The following is a 5707-nucleotide window of genomic DNA, read 5'->3' as shown; positions in this document are numbered from 1 at the left end:
CAGGCCGGCGTCCGCATCCGGGTCCAGAGCTGTCCTCCGGGGCCGCGATGTCGGGGACGCAGTGACTCGGAGGGAACCGATCGCGGCGGCCGGTGAGCCCGGACGGGGAGCAACCGAGCTGGGCGGGCAGGGTGGGCCCGCGCCCGGGAAGCCCGGGAAGCGGTTCCCGGCCCCCCCGGGCTGCCCGCGTGGGGGTGTGAGGGGCGGGGCGGCCCTCCCGCGGGACGGCGATCCCGGGGAGGCTCCAGGCCCAGCCGATCCACCCTGACCTGGTGGGAAAGGGCATCAGGGTGTAGTGGAGGTGTGTGGGGGGGGGGGTGGCGGGGGACAGGCCAGCTCAAGGAGGCTAACCCACCCCCGGCCCGCCCGCGGCAGGTGACTTCCTCCGCAGGTCACCGAGGTGGTTTGAGGGTGACGTCTTCCCACAGGTTGAGAATGATTGTGCAGCCAGTTCCTGATGATAGTTAGGAAATGGCTAAAGATACCCCTTGGGGAGGCATGAAATGACTGCCTTAATGAGGGGGCTCCGAATGGCCATGTGACCCCTCTCCAAGGTGGGGGGGGAGGCAGGGCTCAGTGGGGTCTATCTAATATGAAACCTGGTGTCAGGGACAGACACAGACAGAGATGGAGGGTGTGGGTGGGGGGAGGAGAGGAAGAGTATGAATGTTTCATGAAGCTGAGAACCTCCAAGGAATCACTTACCCTGGGAAGTGTGTAAGGAGACTCAGAAAATGCAAGAAGCTTCTGGCATAGCCTCACCTCCACTACCAGGAGTTCTGTTGTATGGGTCTAAGGACAGAATCAACAACTTGGAAGTATTAGGAAAGGAAGGAAGGCAGGGCTGGGATGCCGAATGCCTTCAGAATTTACCAGACAGCTGCCCTATGCCTAGGGAGAAACAGGTAGGGAGTCCAGACTGCCTCCCAGGATAGGCTGAGGTTTGTATTGGGCTGAGAGCTGCCTGGAGCAGAGGTCAAGGGCAAGGACTACCCTAGAATGGACCGGATACAGTGAAGTGTCTATGTGACCTGAGGACAAGGGTTGATGAGTCTGTGGGTCTTGGTATGGTTTTACATAGAATAAGTTTTTGGAGTTGTTTCTATGTTGTGGACCTACTACCAAAATGTCTTTTTGACAACTGGGCTTTAGGTTGCATATTATGCAACAAGACGTGTGTGTGTGTGTGTGTGTGTGTGTGTGTGTGTGTTATGAACTCTGGATGTGAACACTGCCCCTTAGTTTTTCCTACTCAAGGCTGGCTGCTCTACTAGCAGCCAGCTAGATGTGACACATCCACATCCAGCTTCTTGTTGGTTAATTGGAGATAAAAAGCTTCATAGTCTTTCTTTCCCCAGCTAGCTTCTAACCCCTGACCCTCAGATCTCAACTTCTTGAGTAGCTAGTATTACAGGTGTGAGCCACCAACACTCAGCCCAAGTAGACTTCTTGAAGCAATTGGTTCTCATATTCCCTTCCTCCCTTAAGGAACAGAATACAAAATACACCTACCAGTCCCCAACCTGCTTTTCTGAGCTTTGTATACACATCATATTTCATGAGTTCTTTAGGGTTTATGAAATAGCAAAGCCAAAATTCAAAGGAAAAGGTTAGTAATTAAACTATTATGGTAAAAAGTTTTCACTGTTTCCACTCTGGCTTATATATGATGAAGAAATATTAGAATGTGTTATGAAACAATATCCAGGGATGAGATATGCAGTCATTCAGAAAGCAGGTCTAATTTTTAAAGTAAGTTTTCAAAGTAGAGGTCTAGAATGTGGAAATGAATGCTGAGCAACTGTGGGGGAAGCCACAGCAATAACAGCATGTGGGGTTTGTCATTTACACAGCAAGAAGCATTTCCCCGGTGTTAGACTTGCAAGTACCTCATTATACTGTATTTTAATTTCATTTCAACAAACACTTACTGAGAGCCTGCTGTGTTCCAGTCTCTAGGTAGAATAAGATGGAGAAAATAGATATGCACACGGTGATGATCATGATTGTCAGAGAGGCCAAGGTAGAATGACTGCAAATTCCTTTTGGGTACCTGAGGAGAGCGTTCAGTCTTCAGTCATATTTGAGCTGGACTTTGGACTGTCACCATTTGCCAGGGCAAATGGGGGCCAGCCATTTCAAGCAAAGGACATAAAAGAGGGAAGGGCTCAGAGGCTAGGAATGCATGGAACTGTGAGCCCTTTGATGTGGAGCAGTGGTTAGGTGACAGGAAATGACACTGGTGGATAGACAAATTGGGCCCAGATGCTGAGACACCTTATTTATCTCGGTAAAAACTCTGCTCTATATGAGAATAGGTATGTTTTCAGGAGATGATGTCCTGTTCCCAAAGAAACCATGAAGCCAGTGATGGGATTGAAATGGAGAAAGACACAAGTCAAGCCATTGAGGGGCTATTAAAATTCATTAAAATACCTGCTTGGCCTTTCCTTATAATGTTCTCAGTGCTGAGGATACAGCAGTAGATGACACAGGCAACCCATTGTCTGTGGAGCTCAACATCGCCAAAGTCCAGACAAAATCAGAAGCTCCTGAGTCACCCCTGTGGGATGGAGAGGAGGTGGGTTTTAGAAGCATTTTAGAAGTGAACTGACTAGATTTGATGGCTGAGGAGAAGAAGGGAATGGAAAGAAGCAAGTATCACTCCCACACTCCTGCCTTGACATCCAGGTTCAATTTGTATCATATTAAATCAACCTCATGTCCCATGCCTGTAATCGTGAGGCTTCTTTAACTCCTTTGGGGTCTGTATACATTCTGAGTGATTTTCTAGAATGCTGATGGGTTTAGTCAATGCAGCTTTGGAATCTTGCTCAGGTCCATTGTGAACCCAAACCAAAATTTGCCAATAGCTAGATATTAGTCTGAACAAGAAACTTGAAAGACTCTTCTATACCAGGGTAAGGGCCTAAGCTTATTGTGTCCACTGGGTAGAAGTCAGTGGAAGTCGGATGCTGTTTGACACGTGAGGACCTTCTGGCGGTCAGAGCCATCCTGGAATGGAATGGGGTGGACAGTGCCTGCTAGGGTCAGTGCCCTGTTGTTGAAAAATCTCCAAGCCTCCCTTGTATGACCCTACACCATGGAAACCAGACAAGATGTTCTTGCATTAAACAAAGCATTGTACTACATTATCTCCAGGGCCATGAGATTTATGCTCACATCTTACAAGGTCAAGTCACTACCAGAATGATATGTCCTCTGGAATTAATAAGAATGTGCCAGGCGTTGGTCGCTCACACCTGTAATCCTAGCTACTCAAGAGGCTGAGATCTGAAGATCATGGTTCAAAGCCAGGTTGGGCAGGAAAGGCCGTGAGACTCTTACCTCCAGTTAACCACCGGAAAACAAAGTGGTGCTATGGCTCAAAGTGGTAGAGCACTAGCATTGAGCAGAAGAGCTCATGGACAGTGTTCAGGCCCCAAGTTCAAGCCCCACAACTATCAACAACAACAAAAAGAATAATGTACATAGTTAAGTGTTCAGGCAGCAGATATGGAAATAAATCCCTCCTTCCTTTTTCCTTTCCTCTTTCATTCCCTCCTTACCTCTCTCTTTCCCTTCCTCTCTCCTTTTCTTCCTTCCCTTCTTTCCTAGGACTGATTTTACTAGAATCTTAAGAATATAAGGCTGCTGAGCTGAGACTGCCATAAGGGTCATCACTTGATAAATGAGCTTTTAAGTAATCACAGGAAACGAGGTGGCTCCCAAGGCTACATGATATGCTCTGGTACAAGTGATTTTTCTACTTTCTCCCTATATAAGCCTGCTTTTTTACAGTGTCCTTGAAAAATGGTGGGCAACCTAGGCAAGTTTGAAGTAGAACCAATTTTAACTTTATTATTCTGTATCTGTGGGTTTTGTAAAGGTGAAGGTCCAGGAGGAAAGAAAGCTGAATAGTTTTCAAGAAAGCCATCTCTCTCTTACCCTTTCATCCTCCCCCTCTCTCTCCCTTCTGCCTTCTACCTTTCTGCCTTCTCTTTCACTTTCTTTTCCTTCTTGCTTGGGAAAAAAAGCCATTAAGGGGAAATTTGTGCATATAATAAAATAAAACCGAACATCTGTTAAATGTTTCCCTGGCCTTTTGGAAGTATTACATAATCACTGTATATTGAAAAGGGCTTTATGTTGGCCAGTAAATGATATGCATTACAAGGATTTTGTTATTAGACCAACTACACAGAATTTTTAGTATCCTTCTACAAAATAGGTAGAAAAACAGTATTCAGTAAATATCATTTTATGAAATGTCAGCACCATGTCATTTATGCAAAAATGAAATTTGATGGGAAGTCAGCAACTGGAAATTTAGCCAAATTACTTTTTTAGGTGGGGAAAAAAGTGTATTTTAGCTGCCTAATGCTAAGTGGTAGAACATTTCCAAATAATGTCTCTTCTAAACCAGTTTGGTTATGTAAACCAGATACTAGAGGCTCATAAGCCAGATAGGTTAGCTTATAGGTTGAACTTTGAAGGTAGAGGCAGGGGAATTCAGAGTTCCAGGCTAGGTTGGGGGTATGAGGCTCTGTCCCAACCACCCACCTCCAAAGGGGGTAAAAAAAGAAATTCAGTTACACAGCAAATATCATCATTGCTTAATATCTGTTACATAGATGAATTTACAATTGTCTTGTAGTAGGGTGTGGTGGTACATGTCTTCCATCCCAGCTACTCTGGAGGCAGAGATTGGGAGATTGCTGTTAGAAGTCAGCCTGGGCAAAAAGTTAACAAGACCTTATCTCAACAAATTAGCCAGGCATACTGGTCTGACCCTGTCATCCCAGCTAAGTGCATGGAATAGATAGGAGGGTCCCAGGCTAGCCCAGGCAAAATGAGAAACCCTAACTGAATAAACCTAAAGCAGAAAGGGATTTGGAGGATGGTTCAAGTGGTGGAGTACATGTCTAGCAAGTGCAAGACTCAGAGTTCAAACTCCAGTATTGCCAAATAATAAAAGGGGTTTCTGTGGTTATATTATCTTTTGGAAATAGTATGTTTTTTCAAGCATTATTCCAGACCTTAGTTACTTCTTACTTTCGTAGAATAGGGGGGGCGTGTGTGTGTGTGTGTGTGTGTGTGTGTGTGTACTCACAGGAGAGGAGTTACCTTCACTTTGTGTTGCTGTATAATTCGTCCACATCAGTTCTTGATGGGAAAACATCATTTTCATGAAGTGTGAAAAGGAAAATTAGTGTGCATCCAGGCATCAGAACGTTGTCTGTTTGCCTGAATGACGAGTAATAAAGAAATGGAGTTGAGGAGTTTTTTTGTTTTGTTTTGTTTTGTGCCAGTTCTTGGGAATGAACTCAAGGCCTGGGTGTTGTCCCTGAGCTTTTTTGCTCAAGGCTAATAATCTACCACTTGTTGCACAGCTCCACTTTCAGCTCTTTGGTGGTTAATTGGAGATCAGAATCAGGCTGGCTTCAAACCATGATCCTCAGAGCTCAGCCTCCTGAGTGGCTAGAATTATAGGTGTGAGCCACCAGTACCCAGCTCAGGATTTCTTCATATCTTATATTTATGTGTCTGTGTTGACAGTGATAGCTATAGAAATATTTCCAGAATATGCACTAGTCAAACATGACATCGTAGGGCTGGGAAGGTGGCTCAGTGGTAGAGGGTTTGCCTTGCATGCTCGAGGCCCTGGGTTCGATTCCTCAGCACCACATAAGCAAAAAGAAAAAAG

The 5707-nt window shown here is 45.4% G+C and overlaps 1 protein-coding gene across 2 annotated transcripts in view; it reads left to right on the top strand.

Annotated features, from left to right (window-relative positions):
• Positions 1 to 6: 6 nt before the first annotated feature.
• Positions 7 to 5707, top strand: part of Optn (optineurin) — a 32461-nt gene continuing 26760 nt past the window's right edge. For both annotated transcript variants that reach the window (XM_013014712.1, XM_013014710.1), the window contains exon 1: positions 7 to 92. The gene's annotated coding sequence lies outside the window, so the exon portion shown is untranslated. The remainder of the gene's footprint in view (positions 93 to 5707) is intronic.

The sequence above is a fragment of the Dipodomys ordii genome, unplaced genomic scaffold, assembly GCF_000151885.1.
Source record: "Dipodomys ordii isolate 6190 unplaced genomic scaffold, Dord_2.0 Scaffold24, whole genome shotgun sequence".
NCBI classification, from domain to species: domain Eukaryota; kingdom Metazoa; phylum Chordata; class Mammalia; order Rodentia; family Heteromyidae; genus Dipodomys; species Dipodomys ordii.
The sequence above is the reverse complement of the archived record's forward strand: the minus strand, read 5'-3'. Positions and strand labels throughout refer to the sequence as shown.